The 24416-nt window shown below is 40.0% G+C and overlaps 1 protein-coding gene across 4 annotated transcripts in view; it reads right to left on the bottom strand.

The window, feature by feature from the left end:
- EDA2R (ectodysplasin A2 receptor) overlaps positions 1-9653 on the bottom strand; it is a 44321-nt gene extending 34668 nt beyond the window's left edge. For 2 of the 4 annotated variants that reach the window (XM_012460842.2, XM_012460840.2), the window contains exon 1: positions 9382-9465. The gene's annotated coding sequence lies outside the window, so the exon portion shown is untranslated. Of the gene's footprint in view, positions 1-1397; positions 1449-9381; positions 9466-9560 lie in introns of those variants that run through there. The other 2 variants (XM_012460841.2, XM_064367747.1) reach the window with 2 other exon arrangements.
- Between the last annotated feature and the right edge of the window lie 14763 nt (positions 9654-24416).

Here is a 24416-nt window from a genome sequence, read left to right on the forward strand (position 1 = left end):
CAGGGAAACTTCAGAAGGGTGGCCAGAGGCATGGGGGAAAACACCATGGGGAAAAGGAAGTCTCCAGCTGAGCTTTGTAACAATTTGAACCAGGAGAGAACATCCTGGTCAGAACTCGGGGTATGGCACAAATCTTGTGTGAAGACTCCACAGGCAGGGGAAGAACCAAAGCCCTTTTCTTTCACAGCTGGAAAGTGGGTAGCATGGGGCAGGTTCTCAAGCCCTGCTCACCCACTGCCTAGAAACAGACATGGGACTGTTAGGGGGGCACAGTGGGAGTCAGACTGGCCACTGAGATTGTGTGGGAGCTGGGTGAGGCCTGTGACTGCCAGCTGTGCCCCGCTTCCCTGACAACCTGCATGACTCAGCAGAAGCAGCCATAATCCTCCTAGGTACACAACTTCATGGATCTGGGAACCTCGCCCACACCCCCACAGCAGCTGCAGCAAGACCCACTCAAGGAAAGTGTGAGCTCAGACACGCCTAGCCCCGCCGCCACCTGATTGTCCTTCCCTACTCACCATGGCAGCTGAAGACAAAGGGCATATATACTTGGGAGTTCTAGGGCCCCGTGTACCACTGGTTCCTCTCCACACTACCACAGCTTATGCTCTCTGAAAAGCACCATCTCCTGGCAGAAGGCCAACCACCACAAAACTAGAAAATTAAACCACTAAAGCTAAGAACTGTTACAGAGACCATTTCACCCCCTGCCACCTCCAACAGAACAGGTGCTGGTATCTACAGCTGAGAGACCCATAGACGGTTCACATCACAGGACTTTGGGCAGACAACCCCCAGTACCAGCCAACAGCCAGGGAGAGGGAGAGGAGAGGAAGAGAGAGGAGAGGAGGGGAGAGGAGGGGAGGGGAGGAGAGGGGAGGGGAGGGGAGGGGAGGGAAGAGGAAGGGAGCCTACAAAGGAAAACCTATCAGATTAACAGCAGATTTCTCAGCAGAAACCCTACAAGCGAGAAGGAATTGGGGGCCCTATTTTCAGCCTCCTAAAAATATAACAATTATCAGTCAGGAATTTTGTATCCAGTGAAAGTAAGTATTATATATAAAAGAAAGATACAGTTTATTTCAGACAAACAGATGCTGAGAGAATTCACCACTACCAAGCCACCACTCTAAGAACTGCTAAAAGGAGCTCTAAATCTTGAAACAAATCCCGGAAACACATAAAAACAGAACCTCTTTAAAGCATAAATCAATCACACAGGACCTATAAAACAAAAATACGTTTTAAAAAGCAAAAACAAAAAAAAATGTACATAGGCAACAAATAGCACAATGAATGCAATGGAAACTCACATTTCAATACTAACATTGAATGTAAATGGCCTAAATGCCCCACTTAAGAAATACAGAACTGCAGAAAGGATAAGAACTCACCAACAACTATCTGCTGCCTTCAGGAGATTCACCTAACACATAAGGACTCACATAACCTTAAAGAAAAGGGATGGAAAAAAGCATTTCATTCAAATGGACACCAAAAGTGAGCAGAGGTAGCTATTCTTATATCAGACAAAACAAACTTTAAAGCAACAGCAGTTAAAAGAGACAAAGAGTGATATTATATGATACAAGGCCTTGTCCAACAGGAAAATATCACAATCCTAAACATATATGCAAATAACACTGAAGCTCCTCCCAAATTTAGAAAGCAATTACTAATACACCTAAGAAGTGAGATAGACAGCAATGCAGTAAGAGTTGGGGACAGAACTCAAAGGTAATTTAGGACCTAAGAGTCTGGCACACTTTTCAAGGCAGTATTGAACTTTAGAGAATGGAGGTCCTCCCAGCCTTCACCAAAATTTTTTCTTTAGTGATATTTTAGGTGGGCAAAGATGCATTTTATGAATGTCAACCAAAGTGCACTTGAAATAATGGTTTGATAGGGTAACTGTCCAAGCCTTAGGAGATAAGGGTCAGGTCAAAGGTGGTTACAATAGGAACAGAGAGAAAGTGATAGTAGGAGACATAAACATTACAAAGTGAAGACCAACAGAATGACAAGAGTCAGAGAAGATTCTGAGAGCTCCTGCCTGGGAAACCACAAGAATCTAAGTGCCATAAGAAGCATAAAAGGAGTGCTGCTTGGTAGGAGAAAAGATAATGCACTGTTTTTCAATTATTTTAAGCATAGAGAAGTTGAAGGGGAGAGAGAAACATTTCAATGGTCATGCCCAACAAGCACATAAAATATGTAGAATATAGGTTGAAGTTGGAGATGTGTCAATTCATTAAAAGACCAGAATAACAGTTCTTGCTCATGGCTGCACATCAGAACCATCTGGAGCACTGAAAAAAAAAATCCTATGCTGTAGATTAATTACATAAAAACCTCTGCGGGTTGATAACCTCTGGCCTAAGTAAATCATGGCAGAAGTTAAATCATGGGTAAAGAAGAATGGCTGGGTGCAGTGGCTCCTGCCTGTAATTCACTTGAGGTCAGGAGTTCAAGACCAGGCTGGCCAACATGGCAAAGCACTGTCTCTACTAAAAATGCAAAAATTAGCCAGGTGTAGTGGTGCACACCTGTAGTCCCAGCTACTCGGGAGACTGAGGCAGGAGAATCGCTTGAACCCAGGAGGCAGAGGTTGCAGTGAGCTGAGATAGTGCCACTGCACTCCAGCCTGGGTGACAAAGTCATACTCTGTCTCAAAAAATAAAAAATAAATAAAAGAAGAATGACAAGAACAAAACACTGAGGGTCACTCATACTTGAAGCTGGAAGAGCAGGAGTAGATGATAGCAACCAAGAAGGGGAAGCCAGAGAAGAAAAAAAACAAAGAACCTTGAAAGGGTAGTATAGCACAAAGCTTTAAGAAGTAAGGGATGCCCAATGTGTCAGCTTTTAATACTGGGAGGTGGAGGAGGACAGGACTGAAGATGTGTTATTTTGATTTTATTTTATGGGCAGGTGATGAAAGTAAATTGTCTTTTTGTGTTTAAGTAGACTAAAATCTGCGCCTGAAATAGACATAATTCAGAGACCACAGATGGTTACTTCAGTTTTTAATCTGCTACTTTCAACATTTCCAAAGTGGCCGAAGAATTTTAACAGTTAGTGATAGTAACATCTGGCCCAGTAATGTCAGGAATGGTATATCAACAGAAGAGAAAGAATATATACAAAATTAAAGAAGTCTCATCTATTCTCCTTTGTCTTTTATTCTAGCGCACACAGCAAGAGGTAATGCTCCAGTTGGGGTAGAAAAAGAAAAAAAAAAATCTTTACTAAAAGCCATTGTCATTGTACAGACAGAATTGATGACCAATTGAACTGGGCTGCTTCCACTTGGACAAAAGTAAATGCTAACCATATGCGTCAAATTGTTTTGCCTTCAAAACATGTGCATACATGCACACACACAACAAACAAAGCACAAACCTCAAAAGACAAATATAACTTAGAAGACTGTAAATTAAAAATATAAATATTTGGATAGTGTTTGGCAACTGCTGAAAATAATTGTTAAAGGAAAGGGGAAAAGGAGCTGTGTAGCCAAGAATACAAAGATATTATTAAAGAAACAGGATGAAATTAAGGACACCAAATTCTGGGCTGATGTTGAAGGAAAATGTTCTTCTGCTGACTTCTGAAATACTCTTCCCAAGTGGGAGCAAAAGCACAGAAACTACCCTGGATTATGTTCAAGGGAAAAATGAGATAATGTATGTGAGAGTGCTCTGGAAACTCCAGATTGTGAGTTTCACATGTGAGGAGTTGCTATGATTGTTGTCACTACCGCACCCAGAGCTGAGGAACAAAGGGCATGGGAGACAAGCCTCAAGCTAGACCAGCACTCAGCTAAACTCCGCTTTGCTCTGCTGTTACCCTAGCCAAAAAGAGTCTCTGGTCATGTACCAATTACCACACGATGCCATAAAATTAGTTGCTCGACCAGCAGTACTGGAAGGGAAGATAAGTTGACTTCCCAAGAAGGCTTTTGGCTGAGTTGTCCCAGTTGGGAATTGAATTCATGGTATGATTTATTTGCAGGGCTGGGACTGGATAAAACTCAGTCAAGTACTCCAATTTCTGATTTCTATTAAGTTTGTTGGTCCTGCCCCACACTCCCTCCACCCTGTCCCATTTACCAAGCAATCTTGAATAGCTGTATCTGAAGATGTCAACAAGAATAGTCTATTTTTTTCCCATAGCAATCAAGTACTCCATCCTATCCTCATAGAGCAGGGAATAAAATATCCTAAAGGATAAGAGATCCAGATCTGTGGGCATTTACAAACACAACCTAGGGCCACATCCTTACCAAAAGGCCGGGAGAATAGAATGAGACCCATAGAATGAGGCCTGTGTGTACAAAATAGAATACTGCCACCAAAATATTTCTTTATTTTTTCTTTAGATGCCCAAGAAAACAGAGAAAGGTATAGGACTTTGTGAGGTTGTAGAGGGAAGGTGAGATTGATAACAAGAAGCCTACAATCTCATATGTAAATGCACATCCTTTGAGACCATTTTTAGACTCTGACAATCTTAGAGTCAAAAGGGGTTTAAAATTAATCTTAGCCCCAGTGGCCTGTTGCCCAGTAAAGAAATATCATCCAGCTCTACTTGAAGTCCTTTAGTAATAGGCACCTCAGTACTCTTAAGACATCACATTCCATTGTGGGGTTTTTTTTCCTCCTCTTTGGCAACCAATTAAAACTTCAAACTATCAGATAATTGAAAACATATAGTCATGGAATCCTGAAAGTATTCAGGACAACTTAACCCCATTTTCTGATGAACCAAGATGAGGAAACTGATGCTCAGAAAAGGGATAGAATTTTCCCAAAGTCACACAGTTGGTTGGTGGTAGACCTAAAAGTAGAATTCAAGTCTGCATATTCAGGGCCCAGTGGCTTCTCTACTTCCCATATACAAAGAGAGGAGTTGGCCCAGCTTTAAGACCAATTACTCAGTGACTATACTACCAACACTTCAGCTTCTTTTTCCTAACTCCCACAGCTCGATAATGGCTCATTTTACCCTCAACAGAAACAATTCCAAAGGGTGGGCTGGTTCATGGAGAGATGGATTGTAGAAGGGAAGTATGCTGCCTACTCTCTTTGGCTTATCCACAATGGTGACTAACAACCTCCTGGAAGCAGGACATCTTACTGTTTGATTCCACCATATATTACATGGAAATTCCTTTATTTTTCAGAATAGAGTGATGTCTTTTGGTGATGTTTGGAGGGTATAATAACTGTTGTCACCCCACGATAGGGAGAATTAATTTCTGGTCACTCAGAAACCACTTGATCTTAGTGGCAAGAGAGAAAACCAGAGGTAAATAAAGCATATTCTCCATATTTAGGAGATTGCAGTCTGGTGGGGAACATAAAAAATATATACCGTTAACTCTGATCCAAGACAGACTACAGCCATCCTCATATCTATGTACACAAAATAATATTAATTGTAATTTGCATGCTGATGGTGAAACTGACCCATATCCTTCCTGTTAAGCTCCCATGAAGATAATACATGGGTGGACCTAGTTTCCAAAAAGAAAGCAGTGAAAAACCAGCTTCTGCTTCAATATGAAGTTTCAGCACTGAGGAATGGCTCCAAAAGATGATTCATTCTCTGCAGGAGTCATTCAAGTGGAGCAGGTCAAGAAGACATCTCAAGAAAGAAATTCAGCCAGGCGCAGTGGCTCAGCACTTTGGGAGGCCGAGGAGGGTGTATCACGAGATCAGGAGATCGAGACCAACCTGGCCAACCTGGTGAAACCCTGTCTCTACTAAAATAGGAAAAATTAGCCAGGCGTGGTTGCACGCACCTATAGTCTCAGCTACTCGGGAGGCTGAGACACACTTGAACCTGGGAGGCGGAGGTTGCACAGTGAGCCAAGATCGCGCCACTGCACTCTAGCCTGGTGACAGAGCAAGACTCTGTCTCAAAAGAAAAGAATTCTCTCAAAGAAGGAATAACTGCTTTAAGGTAATTGGAGAATCCATCTTTCTTTTGTCTCATTCTTTAGTGCCAGAGTTGGCCTAACTGCCCAGCTATCTATCACCTTAAACCCTAACAGCTGTGGGAATTGAAAAACCATACTGAACTTGGAGTAAGAAAAATGTGGCTTCCAGTTCTGGCACAGATACTTACTAACTAAATGATCTGTTTGGCCACCTGTATAATATATATAAACAAATCTGCACTTCCCTCAGTTGAAGATAAAGAATCACTGGGATGATAGATTTGAAAGTATTTGGCACATAGTGGAAAAAATGATTTATATTCTTTAATTTTTCTTTTTGAGATAGGGTCTCACTTTTTTGCCCAGGTTGGAGTATAGTGGCATGATCATAGCTCACTGCAACCTCAAACTCCTGGGCTCAGGAGATTCTAGTGCTTCAACCTCCCAAGTAGCTTGGACTATAGGTGCCCAGCATCCAGTGCCCTGCTAATCAAAAAAAAAAAAAAAAAAAAATTACATAGACAGGATCTTGCTATGTTGCCCAGGCTGGTCTTGTACTCCTGGACTCAAGCCTTCCTCTAACCTCAGGCTCCTAAAGTGCTAGGATTACAGGAATGAGCCACTATGCCTGATCAGAAAAAATAGTTTAAAAGATAATAAATTACAAAGAAATTTGTCACATTTACCCATTCTGTTCCTTTTGCAGAAGTCCTCACTACTATGAAGACATACTCATACCCCAATTTATATACTTCAAAACCAGTCATATTTGACTTGGCACCATGCCAGATAAGAAATGGTACAATTAGCTGAGCTGTTTGACCTGGGAACAGAAGATACAGGGGGATCTGATCTCTGATCTTCAGATCTCTGAAAAACTGTCATGGAAGAAAAAGAACACACTACTCTAGGTGGCCTCAAGGGGAATGACTAGGATATTCAGGTACAAGCTTTAGGAAAACAAAGTTAAGCTATGAAAAAGAAGCACTTTTAGCAGTCCAAGGCTTTCCCTGAAGTGAATGGGCTCTCTCAGGAAGAAGTAAGGAATTCCCTCTAGAAGTGTTCAAGCAGAGATTGGCAGGGATGTTTTAATGTGGATTCTGTTAGGGTAAAAGAAAATTACAAATCATGAAATTCTATTTGTCAGGCACTGTGCACTAAACCCTTGGCAGGAAATATCTCTTTTAATCCTCTTATAACACCATGATGTGAGTACTGTTATCCCTTTTTTTTCAGGGTAGAAAGCTGAGGCTCAAAGAATTTCACTACTTCTCATTTGGCTTACTACTGGCATGGTGGATGGTAGGAACAATTATTTGTTACACCTGTTTGGCATTCAATGCAGTACTACCTCAGACTGTGTGTAAAACACACAAACACACCACACATACTTCTAAATGCTTTGTGGAAATACTGATCCTAGTTGGGAATGTCAGGTACATAATATGTTTAGGATCACAAACAGCAGACAAATAGCAGACCCAGGACTTGAATACAGCTGTGTCTAGCTCAGAAAGTGCATATCTTTTCTATTGCATTATCCACAGAAGTGAGATGGGAATGCACAACCTTTTACCCTCTAAGCCAACTAGAAAAGATTCTGATTTTCTCTTTCTTCCTTTTTCAATCCTGTATAATTTATCAACTACAAAGTTCCGTAGATTCAACTTTTGTGATGGTTTGTTAAATTCATTACCTCCTTTCTATTCCCATAGGCCCCGCCTCAGTCCCAGGGCCTTGTTCCCTCACTGCCTCTAGTTTATCCACCTCTTGTGTTTTCCTATTCCATTCCAGCTGACTAACCTTTTTTTTTACCAGATTACTTTTCCTAAAGCAGAGGATCTGCCTTTTTTTTTAAGCTCAGAAACTTTCAATGGCTTTCCATTGTCTGCCAAATCAAATCAAAACCCTAGCATCCACTGTCTTTTGCAGTTTACCACCCATCTGCCTTGGCAATTTTAACTTACATTTTCCTGCTAACTCTAAAATCCAGGTCAGCTGGTGTTCTTTTCATATGCCCTGAGCTTCCCTGCCTTAAAGCAGTTGTTCCTGTTATTTTCTCTGCTTAAACTGTCTTCTCTATCTCCACCTGTTGAAATTTTATCTGTGTGCCACAGTCTATCTTAAATAATAATAGTTAATATTTATTGAGTGTTTATTTTGGGCCAGCCAGCATGCTAAGTGTGTGAAAGTATTTTATATGGATTATATCATCTAATACTTACAACAACCCTATGAGGTAGGTGCTATTATTATCCACTTTAGCCTGGAGTTAACAGAAACTCAGAAAGGGAGAAGTAATTTTATTTGTCCAAGGTCACACAAGTTAATAAATGGTGAGTATGAGATGTGAACTCAAGTAGTCTGACTCTGGAGCCCTGAAAGGCATTGCAATTTTAAAAAACAATCAAAAAACCTTTTTCTGATTTCATATGGTTCAATTTGATATGATCCTTACTTGGCAGCCTCTGAGCATTTTGATTTAACTTTTAAAACCTGTCTCGTGTTATATTTATATTTATCTGTGTTTTTTATAACCAGGATGACACTGTCAGGCCCCAGTGGGTACAGCCTAAGTCTCAGACAAACATCTCACTGTCTCACACATGGTGGCACAGACTAGGTGCTCAGTGAGTCTGCTGAGTTGAAGGTATGCTGTGGTGAAGGAAGGAACAGAGGAGTTATCTAGGGGAGATGGTGCAAACTTTCCTGCCCCAGCTACCCAGCATGACATTAGCGAACTGCCAACACCTGTCTAAGTCAGACCCTGAAGTCTCTGTTTTTCTAGCCTGATCTCTGGCGGGTCCCTTCTTGTCCCCCAGTTCTTGCAGCTTGCTGGGTCTTGGCCAGTGTTTGGGGTGAGGCAGGATCAAAATAACACTGCCCGGGACTCAGCTCCCAGGAATGAGAGATCAAGTAAACCAAGCTCGGCGGGTGAGGGGGTGGATTGAAAGCCCCCAAACAGAGCTAGCTTGCTCTTTACACAAGCCCTGACTTGCCCTCGAGCCACGTGGGTGGGCCAGCAGTTCTGCTTTCCTCAGGATGCTCCACAAGTCTGATCCACTGCCCCCCCCGCCTCCACTAACTCCCAGCCTCCTTCTCTTCTTTACGAATGCTAGATGCTGAAGGTTGCTGGACACGTCCAGGCATGTTCCCAATGCAGGTCCAATAGGAGCCTACAGGGCAATGCAGGTCCAGTAAGAGCCTACAGGAACTGGCTCGCCAAGACCCTGGGGATATCAGCCCAAATCCCTGGCACCTCAGAAAGCGCTCTCCGGATACAAATGGATGGACTGACAGTCAGCCACGGGGCGCCTTCCCAATTGTTTTTGCGGCACCCTAGCACGATCATCCTGACACGATTCTGTACTTCCGCACCTAGATGCCGCAGGTCCCAGCCGCCTTGCCACACCAGAGAGTGTTCCCACACTTACCCTGTAACGGACGAGTAGACGGCTCTTGCTTCCAAAATGGGATTCCGGGACAAACCCACCTCAGCGGAGAGCAAACAACCCACCCAGCTTCCGCCCCTCGGCCCCCGCCCCTCGGCCCCCGCCCCTCGACCCCGCCCCTCGGCCCCGCCCCTCGGCCCCCAGCCTGCCCACACGCTCACAGTGGATGAAATTCCTTGTAATCAAAGTTCCGCTTGACTCATTTCACATCCACGTGTAGCTTCAACGGCCCAAATCCTCCTTTCAGGGTAAGCTTACCTCTTCCTCCCCAGTGAAGTTCCTAGAGCAGCTATTGGACTACTTGAGTGTCTAGGCGTGGCTACGAAAAGACACTCTGCCCTTCAGAGACACAATGTGAGGCTGAAGAACAGTGACCAAGCGACTGGTATGGCAGGAGCTGCAAAGCTCCCGGGACTGAAGCGGGGCCAGAAAGTAGAGGGCCACGGAGTTGGGTCTAGAGAAAGCGTCAAGTTGTCTCTTTCACAGCTGAATGCAGCTCAGCTCATCCAAGTTTGTTCACGAGTTAGCAGGCTTGGAGTTTGACAGGGAAAATTATTGTTGGAAAAGCCACGATTTTCAGACATATGGAGAAGCCACATTCCAGCTCTGGCTCTGCCTCAAAAAAATACTCCTCCGTTCAGAAGCGTAGGTAGTATTGTGACAGGAGGAAGAGAGCAAAAATGAAGCAGGGAAAAGACTACTAAAAATAAAGGAAAACTGTTTACGGCACTTAGCTCTGATCACCCACCTTCTCTGGGCCCCTGATTGTCTGTACAAGGAGCGGGTTGAACTACATAGTCTCTAAGGGCATTTCAAGCAATGACACTTGGGAGTTTATTATCTATGATCTCAGAGGCAGCAGTGGATAAATCCTGAAACGTTACTGGTCCCTGACCTTGAAGAGCTTGCAGAAGAGTTGAGAAGATAAAATTGACTGGATAGAGTCAGAAGACCAAACTATGAGGTACAGACTAGAAGGGTTAAGGGGCGGGTAGAAAGAAGTAGTAAAAAAGAGTTTGCCAGGGAAAGCAAAGGCTTTTCAATCGATTTGGAGGTTTTAAAAGAGGTCAAAGAGGAAATAGCATTATGGGTAGAGGAAAAGAAAAGCTTGAGCCAAGGTATGGGGGAGAGGACTGAGAAATGTGTCGTTATCAGCCTCTGAGGGGCTCCTCCTGTACTGGGCAGAGGCTAAATGCCCGCTCAGGATAGGGTCTCAGTACAGCAGCTGAAAAGCTTTTGGTGGGAAAGGGCTGAATAGGCCCTAAGCTGAAGTAGAAAAAGTCCTAAATGAACGTTGTATCTGTCCCCTTGCTAGAGTTGAGACCAGAATTAGCTACTGTGGGCTCAGGCCTAGGAGGAGGGAAAACTGCCAGAATTGGAATCCTAGGTCTGCCTCTTACTAGTTTTATGACCTAAGACAAGTCACTTAACCACTCTGTGGCTCAGGATTCTCTTCTGGGAAATGGGGAAAATAGCAATCCTTTACTCATAAGATTGTTTTGGGAATTATATGAGTTAATATACAAAATAGTGTTCATATGCATAAAGAGCTTAGAACGATTTCTGGGACATAGTGGTATAGAAGTGTTTATTAAATATAAATAAATAAATACATGAATGCACTTTAGGGCCCTCTGAAATTATCTGTGAGATTAAAATGAAAATAGCTACCCTGGATACCTCTTAATTCTGTCCTGTCCTTTCCTACAAAACAGGACCTCTGCTTTTTCTCCTTCCTTTCCTACCCAGAGAGGCTGAGTTACAGACAGTTCTGAAACTTTTATGTAGTAGAAAGAACCCTAGCTTGAATGTAGACGTCTTCACAAAACTAAATATAACATCATGTAAATCTCTTCCTCTCTCTTAGCCTTTCTTTCTGCATCTGTACCCTGAAGAGACTGTTGGACTGGATGACCTTGAAACCCTAGATCAGTGCTTCTCACATATTAACGTGCACACAAACCACCTAAGGATCTTGTTAAAACACAGATTCTGAGTTAGCAGCTCTGGTGTGGGACTAAGACTCTTATTTTCTAACTGCTTCCACATGATACTGATAATGCTGGGCCACAGACCATAGTTTCAGTAGCAAAGGTCTAGAAGGTGTACAAGAAGAGCACTTACTGAACATCTGTATGTCATGCATATGTGTCTCTTTACATACCTTAGAGCCGTCCTATGAGGTTGAGATTACTATACTCATTTTGTAGATGAAGCGGCTCCTTGTACTCTGTGATTCTGCCTGGAAGTACAGGAGGAAATTTGAGATAGAGGTGCCAGGGAAATGTCAGAGTACACAAGCTCTTGCTTGTGGAAAGTGATTATAAGCAGCAAATGTGAAGCTACTGTCCTCCACCATAACTTGTCCAATAATACTGTAACAGTTAGCTGGCCCTCACTAAGTACTTGCCAGGCACTGTTCCATTTTTTTTCATGAATTAATTCATTTTCTCTTCACAATCTATGAGGCCACAGTCAGAATGATCCTCACCTCTCTTTTGCTCACACCTCACATTCAACCCATCAGCACATCCTGTCAGCCCTGCCTCCTGCCTCAGAGATAAACTCTGAATTTCAACAACTTTTTAGCACCTTCACTGGAATCACTCTGGTGCAAGCCACAGTTACCTTTCACCTGAATTATTGCCATATCCTCCGACAGCTGTCCTTGCTATATTGTCCTTACCCCACTCCAGTCAGTTCTCAGCAGTGCAGCCAGTGATCTTTTGGAAAAGCCAAAATCCTTAACTATAGTATATAATAGTCTACAATCCATCCCACTCCGTCCCACCCCAACTAACCTGCCCCTCTATCTCTGATCTCATCTCTTACCACTCCCCTTGACCACCATAATCAACCCCACTGGCCACCTTGATATTTATTCCAACACTCAAAGCATGCTCCAGACTCTGGTCTTTGTATTTGCTGTTCCTTCAGCCTAGTCAACTCTTACCCCAGATATCAGCATGGCTCCTTTTCTCACTTCCTCCATATCTCTGCTTAAATGTCACCCTATCAAAGAGGACGTTTTTGAATACCCTATCTAGTGCAAGCTAATGGAATTGACTAGGCCTTTTGAAATCCACTGGGTAGGTGAGCTTTTTCTCAGCACTAACCCCAGGACCTGAGGTGCAGTGTGGTGGTGGCTAGGGTTAAGGCTCTCTGCTCTCTATGGGTGAGCCACTTTAGCTCCGTGTGCTTGTGCAGCAGAACTAAGTTTGGATCAGCTCATTTCTTGAGGGCTTTCCACATCCCCTCCTTTTATGAGAGACAGGAGTCATTTCATGAATCCAAACTGAGTCCTATCAGTAAAGAGTTTCTCTGCCTGTACTACAGTGCTGGAACCAGCCTAACCTGACAGCAGGATAGGCAGGACCAGCCTCCACTCTGCTTATCTCTGGGGCCAGACAGATTCTGGGGCTCAACGAGATTCAGAGCTCACTGATGCCACCCCTCAGCTCTCTCTCAGAGGTTACTTAGGGTCAGTCAGGGGAATACTGGCCTTAGCTGTGTCTCAGAGAATCCTGAGTAACCTCTAATTCTAGTGTCCAACAAAGGCAGGACAGCATTTCATGAAGGAGCTGCATGGTTATCCAGGCAGAATGGGGCCCTTATATCTCTTCTCAAGACTGGGAACAGGGAGCGGAAAAAGAGGCTGAAAGACTAAGGGGATGCTGAGGCCTGTGGGGCAACTCCTATAAACTCAAACATTGCTAGGGATGTCCCTTAATACAATATCAGCTTCTTGTTCTCTTTAGTCAGCCTGTGAGATTTGTGTAGATAACCTTGGCCATACATATCTGATGCAATGGTGTATACAGGCTTAGGTCTTCTGAATTAGAAAGCCGGGGTATAAGAGTTACTTCCAGCCATGGGAATTTTCAAACTTCAGTTGGATTCTAGCGCAGTCCAATAGTGTTATGTCTAATTCTAAATCATCTTCTATTCCACTTGCCCAAGATGGCTTTTAAAACTCTGTTCTTACACAGCTCCCAAACTCCTAGCAGATGACTTCACCACCAGTTTCACAGAGAATGTAAAAGGGCACCAAGCTTGAGCGCTAAAAACTTGTGACCTCTCCACATTCAAGTTCATCCTGTTTCTTACCTCAGAGATTCCTCCTGTCTCCATCCGTGTTTACTCCTTCTGTCTATTCCATTTTGCTTTATTTGTATCTTCATAGTCTTTCTTCCTCTGGCTCCTTCTCCTAAATTGTCTTTCCATTCTGAACTAGGATTCATTGCTTTCATATCTTCACCTCCACCTCTTCATTTCCAAACTCACGATAGTCTGCTCTTCTCAAGGTCGCCCATGAATTCTTTACTATCCAACCCATGAATTCTTCTGTTTTCTTATTTGAATTATCTATAACATCCAACATTGTTTGGATTCTTTTCTTTCTGATTCTCTTGCCTTGACTTTCATGGAAACCATGTCTTCTGGTTTCACTTATTTCTCTACAGCATTTTCTGGATTCTCATTCTCCACTTGCCCCTCAAGTGCATGGGTTTTACAGAGTTTCCCCAACTCTCCATTGGCCCTCTGGCCTGATTCTAACTTCTCTCCCTGGAGTGTGAACCTATGTGGCAGAGACTTTGTATACCATTTCACTAATTTTTCACATACAAAACAGTACCTAGAGTATTTTTAGTGCTCAATACATTTTTACATATGTTATATATCAATACATCTGTTGAATAAATGAATGGGTGCACCCAAGGAGGAGAATTCTCACATTTGAATTTATCCATCTATAATGAGCTCCCAGGCCTCAGGTGTACCATGATATTTTTATTTTTTTTTTTAGGAAGAAAGAAAGAGAGAGAGAAAATGGGGAGGTGGAAAAAGGAAGAGAAAGAGAGAGAGAGAATGGGGAGGAGGAAAAAGGAAAAGAAAGAGGGAGAGAGAATGGGAGTATTGCTTTCTTGCCCAGGCTAGAACGCAATTTAGTAATGCTTATTAAAAACCTCTTTTATAACGATAATTATACTTAATGATGTAATCAGGAAGGAATAAGGGAAGAAGATAACAAACAAACAGCCAACCAATATTTCATTTAAACCTATGAAATGCTATGCGATTACTGAGGAGTGATTTACTTCCAATTATATAGTCACTTTTCTAATAGGTGTGAGGTGGTAATGTATGTTTTGTGTATTTGAAGTGGAGAGTTCTATAAATGTTTATTAAGTTTACTTGTTCTGGGTCTGAGTTCAAGTCCTGGATGTCCTTGTTAAGTTTCTATCTCGTTGATTTATAGAATCGTTAGCTCTTCTTGTTACATTGATCCTTTTACCATTATGTAATGTCCTTCTTTGCCTCTTTTGATCTTTGTTGCTTTAAAGTCTACTTTATCAGAGGCGAGAATTGCATCTCCTGCTTTTTGTTTATTAGTTTATTTTTACTCTCTGTTTGATTGGTAAATCTTCCTCCTTCTCTCTGAGTCTTTGTGTATTGTTGCATGTAAGATGGGTCTGGATGCAACATACCGATGGGTTTTGGCTTTTTATCCAATTAAAATATATATAAGTTTAATACTGGCGTTTGATGCTAGCTGGCTGTTTTGCCCATTAGTTGGTATAAATTTTTCATTGTGTTGATGCTCTTTGCTTTTTGATATATTTTTGGAAAGGCTGATATTGGTTGTTCCTTTATATGTATAGTGCTTCTTTCAGAAGCTCTTGTAAAGCAGGCCTGGTGGTGGTGAAATCTCTAAGTACTTGCTTGTTCGCAAAAGATTTAATTTTTCCTTCTCTTGCAAAGCTTAGTTTGGCTGGATATGAAATTCTGGATTGAAAGCTCTTTTCTTTAAGGATATTAAATATTGGTCCCCACTCTTTTCTGGCTTGCAGGGTTTCTGCTGAGAGATCTGCTGTAAGTCTGATAGGTTTCCCTTTATGGGTAACCTGACCTTTCTCTCTGGCTGCCCTTAGTATTTTCTCCTTCATTTCAACCCTAATAAATCTGGCGATTATGTGCCTTGGGGTTGGTCTTCTTGAAGAATATCTTTGTGGTGTTCTCTGTATTACCTGGAGTTGAATATTACCCTTCCTTGCCAGGTTGGGAAAGTTTTCCTGAATGATATTCTGAAGAGTATTTTCCAACTTGGATTCATTCTCTTCATCACATTCAGGTACACCTATCAAACGTAGATTAGGTCTTTTCACATAGTCCCATATTTCCTGGAGACTTTGCTCGTTCCTTTTCATCCTTTTTTCTCCATTCTTGTCTTCTCGTTTCATTTCACTGAGCTGGTCCTCGACTTCTGATATCCTTTCTTCTGCTTGATCAATTTGACTCTTTAAACTTGTGCATGCTTCACGAAGTTCTCGTGTTGTGTTTTTCAGCTCCATCAATTCACTTATATTCTTCTCTATCTTGTCCATTCTCGTTAACATTTCGTCAAACCTTTTTTCAAGGTTCTTAGTTTCTTTGCATTGGGTTAAAACAAGTTCTTTTAATTCACAGAAGTTTCTTATCACCCACGTTTTGAAGCCTGCTTCTGTTATTGGAACACACGTGTAATCTATTAAGCCTTGTTCCGTTACTGATGGGGAATTGCAATCCCCTGTAGAGGGAGAGGCATTCTGATTTTGAGTGTTCTCTACCTTTTTACGCTGGTTTCTTCCCTTCATTATATATTTATCCGTCTGTCGTCTTTGTAATTGCCGACTTTCTAACTAGGTCTCTGACGTCCAACTTGTTGATTCCCAGCGCCGAAATCTGAGCAGTCCACTGTGCCGGCCAAAACAGCGGTGTTAAGATTGATGGTGCTTTTCTGTCCGGGAATCTCCGGACTCTGCACCTAGAGTTGGCGCGCTGAGGCACCAGCAAAACTGCCGCGCCGGCCACAAGAGTCGCCCTGGCGACCCGTGGGGCTCCTCCACTGGGAATCTCCTGGTCCGTGAGCAAGAAATATTCGTCTGAAAGTGTGACGTCCTCTCGTTCTTTGCACTTTCACTGGGAGGTACGTGCCCGAGCTGCTAGTCATCGGCCATCTTGGATCTCTCCCCTGCCATGATAAATATAACATGGCTGCAAAAGAATTGAAGCCCACATCCAAAATAATAATAATAGCCAAGACTTGATCAGTGCTTGATGATCTCTATATGTCTAGGCCCTATGCCAAATGTTCTATATGCAATAGCTCATTTAATCATCACAATAATCCTATGAGGCACAAACTATGACATCACTCCTATTTTATTTGTATTTATTTATTTTTTCCTATTTTGTAGATAACAAAATTGACACACGTAAGTGATAGGTAACTTATCTATGCTGTCTATCAGTGCCACAACCAATAAGTGGCAACTGACCCAGGATTCTCAAGAATAGCTGATGACTAAAATATTCACTGCCACACTAAAATGTACAATCCTTTCTTTCCCTTCCAATCAGAGGCTCTTCTTATCCTCTCTGGAGAGCTATTCTAAACTTCTACCTTTAGAAGTAGAGGTTAAGTTCCTATTTTGGCACCTAATTCATAGCCCAGAAATACTGACTCTTTTCTTCATCAAGAAAACAGATTCTATTAGGCACTTAGTCCCTACACCTTCTTCCCTAATACCTATAAGGTTCTCTCTGTCTTCACTCATCCTGGGTTTTCCTCTTGAAGAAGAGGAGAGAATGCCTCCCCTGATCTCTATGAATCTTTCTCCATCAATTACCCCTACTCTCTCTGGCATCAATATTTACTTGACTTCTTGTGCCCACTCCTTTTACCCATAAAAATATTTGAATTCCTCGTACTACAAAATATAATCAACCCTTCCACCACATTTCTTCTTTCTCGAATAACAGCCTCGTCTCACTTTCTTTCTTAGTCAAATTTTTGGCTAGAGTTGTCTCTATCACTGTTTCCACATCTTCACTTTCCATTAATTTCCCAACCTACTATAATCTGGCTTCTAGCCCCGTATGTTTTCCCTGAAGCCTGAGAAGAACACTTCACTGCCAAATTTTAAGAAACATTTTTGCTCATCTTCTTACTTGATTCATCCACAGCTTTTTCCAGTGTTGGTAACTCTTTTCTTTGGAAAATACTCTTTCTAATGTCGAAAAAAAATCCTGCCCCTCTGTTTTCCTTCTATTTTTCTTTTTATTTATTTATTTTTTATTAATTACTTTTTCCATAAGTTATTGGGGTGCAGGTGGTATCTGGTTACATGAGTAACTTCCTTATCATTACTTCCTGGTATTGTTTGTTCTCACCTTACTCAAACAACTTCAAATGTAATTTTGACTCAGCCAAGTAGCCAAACCTCTGTACCTACTCTATAACTTCATGGGCCTATGCTCAGAAGTTCAGCACACACTGACCAGAAGGCTCTGCAATACTGAATCTTCTAGACATATATTTGTTAATAGTATTACTTTAAAGTAATGTGGGCCATAACCCTTTGAAGTCCTGTACACACATACCTTATTCAATCTATAATCACAGGAAAGTGGAATTACTATCATTATAAAAATGTACTAATTGGAAAAGGCAGAATTGCTATCATTGAATGTGCAGTATATGCAGGCACTATACTAGGCAATGTGGTAAGTTATTTTACTAACCCTTCCAGAGCAGTTCCATAATTAGTTCCATTTTTAAAATGAAACAAACAAACATATAAAATATTAAGTGGAAGTGACAGCAGCAAGATCGTTGGATAGAACTTTTCAGCACTCATCCTCTTGTGGAAACATCAATTTGAAAAACAATGTGTAGCCTGGGCAACAAAGCGAGACTCATGTCAAGAAAGAAAGAAAAAAAGGAAGAAAGGAGGGAAGGAAGGAGGGAAGGAGAAAGAGAGAAAGGAAAGAGAAAGAATGAAAGAAAGAGGAAAGAAAGAAAAGAAAAGAAAAAGAAAAAAGAAAGAAAGAAGGAAATAAATTAGCCTGTTGTGGTGATATGAGCCTGTAGTCTCAGCTGCTTGAGAGGCTGTTGCGGGAGGTTTGCTTGAGCCCAGGAATATGAAGCTGCAATGAGCTATGATGATGCCACTGCATTCCAACCTGGGTGACCAGAGCAAGACTCTGTCTTAAAAACCGCGGTGGCTCACGCCTGTAATCCGAGCACTTTGGGAGGCCGAGGCAGGTGGATCACGATGTCAAGAGATAGAGACCATCCTGGTCAACATGGTGAAACCCCATCTCTACTAAAAATACAAAAAATTAGCTGGGCATGGTGGCGTGTGCCTGTAATCCCAGCTACTCAGGAGGCTAAGGCAGGAGAATTGCCTGAACCCAGGAGGCGGAGGTTGTGGTGAGCCGAGATCACGCCATTGCACTCCACAGCGAAACTCCGTCTCAAAAAAAAAAAAATAAAATAAATAAAAACTAAAATAAAAACCAAAACAAACAAGCAACAACAACAACAATAACAAAAAAGAAAACTATGAACAAAAATATGTTTACAAGAGTGAGGGAATCCAGGTGAGAGATTATAGTACCTGGGCATAGCACAGAAATTAGAAAAGACACATCAAAGAGGGAAAGAAAGAAAGTTTTACGTTATCCATATTACCCCTCCTCCAAGTCTCGGCAAAAACCATAACATCACTTCTATTTTATAGATGAGAAAATTGAGGCACATAAATGATAGGTAATTATCTATGCTAGCATATCTACCCTAGTTATCAGGCCTACTACAGCTATAGGCCTGGTAAGTAAGGTAGATACGAATACATAGGACTACCCTATGTATTCAGGTTCCAGGCCCATCCCAGACTCTGGAGAAGCCCCACCATCAGACTAGACCCCACAACATTAGACTCCATGCTGGCATCCACAGACCCAGCCTCCAGGCTGGCTAGAGTGTCAGAACAAATCTCAAAGACCCTAGCTCCAGTTTGGCTTACATGGCACCAGGCACCAGGCCAGCTTGCAAAGAACAAGGCTCTATACCAGTCCTCATGGCCTCAGACTCCAGTGGACCCAAAGACCAGACCTGCTTCTGTAGGCCCCAGCGTCATAGCCCATGGCCATACGCTCCAGAACCACCTCCCACTGCCCCAGTATCCAGGCTTGGCCCACAGACTCAGCCTTCAGGCCAGGACACATACTAGGCCTGTTCCCACAGATACAGTATCCAGGCCAGCCCCTATAGACCTAGCCTGCAGGCCACCACTTTTAGACTTACAATCTAGTACACCACCTCCAGACCCAGGATCCAGGCCTGGTGCAATGAACCCAGGCTCCAGGCCCTTTACTGTGGATAAATGATATCAGGAAAACAATACCTGAACAAAATGAAACATCTGACAAAGAGATAGAAAGCATAAAAGGGAACCAAATAGAAATTCTGGAGCACAACGACTGAACTAAAAATTTCTAGAGAAAGCTAGAAATAACAGGCTCAGTAAAGCAGAAAAATAAAGCAGTGACCACAAGAGAGATTATTTGAAATTGTCCACTCAAAGCAACAAAAACCAAAAGAAAAGAAAAAGGTGATGAAAGTATGTGGGAGTTATGGGTTACCATCAAGGAAACCAGTATACAGTCAGCCCTCCATATGTGTAGGTTCAGTATCCAGATAATCAACTAACCACAGATCAAAAATATTTTGTAAAACCCAATAACAATAAAAAATACAAATTTTAAAATATAGTATAACAACTATTCACATAGAATTTATATAACATTACATTGTATATGTACATCTACAGATGATTTTAAGTACATGACAAGATATGTGAAGGTTATATGCAAATAGTACCCCATTTTATATAAGATGTATATTCTAACAGTAAGTACATAAAAACATATGTTAGATACACAGATGTTAAAGAGAAAAGAATGAAAATATTCTGCTAAAAGTCATCAAATCACAAAGGAAGACAGCAAGAGAGGAAAAAATGAACAAAGGAACTACAAAAGAGGCAGAAAACACAATGGCTACTAGTAGTAAGTTCTGACTATCAAAAATTACATGAAAACAGATCCAATTTTCCAATAAAAAGGGATAAAGTTACTAAATAGAAAAACAAGATCCAACTTATGTTTTCTACAAGAGACTCACTTCAGCTTGAAGGATGCAGATAGGCTGAAAGTGAAGGTATGGAAAAAGATACTTCATACAATGGGTAATCAAAAAAAAGCAGGCTGTGTCTAGGAATATCAAACAAGATATAGATTTTAAGTCAAAATTGTGACAAAAGACAAAAAAACTATATAATGATAAAGGGATCAATTCATTAAGAAGGCATAGCAATTGTAAATATTTGTTTATGCAACCAGTATGACAGCAATTAAATATATAAAGCAAATATTAACAGAACTGAAAGAAGACACAGATAGAAATGCAAAAGTAATAGGGAACTTCAAAACCGCATGTTCAACAGTGGATAGATCATCTGGACCGAAAATCAATAAGAAAACTGGATTTGAACAACTGGCCCAACACACATGTACAGAACATTCCATCCAACAGCAGCAGAATACACATTCTTTTCAGCACACACAGAACATTCTCCAGAATAGACCATATGTCTGGCCACAAAACAATTCTTAAAACATTTAGAAGATAAGAACATTAAGAAGATAAAATCACATCAACTATCATTTCTGATCAAATATAATGAGACTAAAAATCAACAAGAGGAAAATGAGAAAATTCACTAATAGCTTGAAGTTAAACAACTCACTTCTGAACAACCTGTGATCCAAAAAAAGGACATTTAAAAAAGTATTGAGAAAAATGAAAACGGAAACAAAACATAACAAAACATTTATGCAGCAGAAAAGTAATTTTAAGAGAGATGTTTACAGCAATGTAAGCCAACAATAGGAAATAAGAAAGATCTTAAATAATCAACCTAATCTGAGACTTCAAGAAACTAGAGAAAGAAGAAAAAATGAAGCCCAACTTCAGCAGAATAAAGAAAATAACACAGAACACAGCAGAAATAAATAAAATAGATACTAGAAAAGTAATAGAAAAGATAAATGTAACTAAGAGTCACTTTTTTAAAATGATAAACTAAATTGACAAACCTTTAACTAGATTGAGATAAGAAAAGACAAACAAGTAAAATTTTAAATGAAAAGCATGACGTCAAAATCAACACCATGGGGAAAAAAAGATCATAAAATATTACTATGAACAATTATATGCCAACAAACTGGATAAACTTGAAAAATGGTTAAATTCCTACAAACATACAGCCTATGAAGACTAAATCATTGAGAAATACAAAGTATAAACAAATCAAAAATGTATAAAAATATTGAATTGGTAATCCAAAACCTCCCCAAAAAGAAAAGCTCAGAACTTGATGGCTTCACTGGTAAATTCCAGCAAACATTTAAAGAAGAATTAAGATCAATCCTTCTCAAACTCTTCCAAAAAATAAAATAGGAGAGAAGACTAGCAAACTCATTTTATAAGATCAGCATTACCCTCATATCAATGCCAGACAAACACTCAGATTTATAAACCAACTACTACTATAGCTAAAGAGAGAGATAACCATAATGCAATAAAAGCTGAGACTTCAACACACCACTTTCAGCACTGGACAGTTCTTCCAGATAGCATATCAACAAAGAAACATCAGACTTAATCTGCACTATAGACCAAATGGACCTAAGAGATATTTACAGATCATTTTATCAAACAGCTGAAGAATATACTTTTTTTCCTTAGCACTTGGATCATTCTCAAATATACACTATCTGTTAGGTCACAAAATAAGTCTTAAAAAACATACAAAAATACTGAAAAAATATTAAGCATCTTCTCTGACCACAATGTAAAACAACTAGAATCTGTAACAAGATAGATTTTGGAAATGATATAAATAAATGAGAATTAAAAACAATCTCCTGAATGACAAATGTGCCAATGAAGAAATAAAGAAGAAAATTGAAAAATTTCTTTAAAAAAAGATAATGGAAATACAACATACCTATGGAATACAATAAACTGAGTAATAAGATGAAAGTTTATAAGTGCCTACACTAAAAATAAGAATAACTTCAAATAAATAAACATAAAAATGCATCTTTAAAAGTAAATTAAAATAGTAAAAGCACATCAAGCCAAAAATTATCAGAAGAAAATAAGTACTAAAAATCAGAGCATAAATAAATTAAATAAGACTGAAGCAGACAATAAAAACGATCAATGAAACAAGAAGTTGTTTTTTTGAAAAGTTAAACAAAATTGACAAACTTTAGCCAGACTAAATAAAAAGAAAGAGAGAGAGAATTTCCAGTTAAATAAAATTAAAGATGAAAAAGGAGACATTACTACTGGCACCACAGAAATTCAAAGGATTGTTAGTGGCTTTTATGAACAACTATATGCCAATAAATTAGAAAATCCAGACAAATTCCTAGACACATGCCACCTATCAAGATTGAACCATGAAGAAATCCAAAACTTGGACAGACCAATAACAAGTAACAAGATTGAAGCTGTAATAAAATGTCTTCTAGAAAGGAAATAATACCAAACCTAGTGAACTTATTTTGAAAACTGGAAGAAGTAAGAATGCTTCCAAACTTATTCTATGATGCCAGTGTTACCCTGATACCAAAAGCAGACAGAGACATATCAAAAAAAGAGAACTACAGGCCATTATCACTCATGCATATTGATGCAAAAATTATCAACAAAATATTTGCAAACCAAATTCAGTAACACATTAAAAAGTTCATCCATAATGAACAAGTGGGATTTATCCCTGGAATGCAATAATTGTGCAACATATGCAAATCAATCATGTAATACATCGTATCAACAGAATGAAAGGCTAAAACCATATTTTCATTCCAATTGATGGTGAAAAAACGTGATAAAATTCAACATCTCTTCCTGATAAAAACCCTCAAAAAAACTGGAGATAGAAGTAGTATACGTAAACATAATAAAACACAAATGGGAAAAATCAACAGCCAGTATCATACCAAAAGGGGAAAAACTGAAAGCCTTTCCTCTAAGATCTAAAACACATAAAGGACATCCACTGTTATTTAACATAGTGTTGGAAGTCCTAGCTAGAACAATCAAATGAGTAAGATATGAAAGGTATCCAATTTGAGAAGAAAGAAGTCAAATTATCCTTTTTTGGAGATGATGTGATATTACATTTGAAAAAACATACAGACTCCAAAAGAAAGCTATTAGAACTGATAAACAAATTCAGTAAAGTTACAGGAGACAAAATCAACATATAGAAATGAGTAGCATGTTTATATGCCAATAGTGAACAATGTAGAAAAGCAATTAAAAATTCATCCCATTTACAATAGTTACAAATAAAAAATACGTAGGAAACAACCAAAACACTAAAGATATTAACAATGCAAATTATAAAACACTGATGAAAAAAATTAAAGAGGACAAGAAAATGGAAATATATCTATGTTAATGAATTAGAATAATAAATATTGTTAAAATGTTCATACTACCCAAGGCAATCTACAGATTTAACCCAACCCCTATCAAAATGCCAAGAACATTCTTCACAGAAATAGAGAAAACAATTCTAAAATTTATATGGAACCAAAAAAGACTCACTATATCCAAATCTATCCCAAGCATAAAGAACAAAACTGGAGGAATCAAATTACCTAACTAAATTATACTATAGAACGATAGTAACCAAAAAAGCATGGTACTGAAATAAAAATAGGCACATAGACCAAGGAAACAGAATAGAGAACCCAGAAATAAATCTATACACCTACAATTAACTCATTTTCAAGAAAGGTTTTAAGAACATACATTAGAGAAAGGACAATCTCTTCAATAAATGGTGCTGGGAAAACCGGATATCCATATGCAGAAGAATAAAACTGGACTCCTATTTCTAGCCATATACAAAAATCAAATCAAAATGAATGAAACACTTAAAGCTAAAACCCCAAACTATGAACCTACTACAAAAAACTTTGGGGAAACTCTCCAGGACATTGGAGTGGACAAAAACATCTTGAGCAATATCCCACAGGCATAGGCAGCAAAATAATAAATAGACAAATGATGTCATATCAAGTTAAAAACCTTCTGCACAGCAAAG

This window comes from Aotus nancymaae, unplaced genomic scaffold (genome assembly GCF_030222135.1).
Source record: "Aotus nancymaae isolate 86718 unplaced genomic scaffold, 86718_ANA_hifiasm-v0.15.2.pri h1tg000073l, whole genome shotgun sequence".
In the NCBI taxonomy this organism is placed as follows: domain Eukaryota; kingdom Metazoa; phylum Chordata; class Mammalia; order Primates; family Aotidae; genus Aotus; species Aotus nancymaae.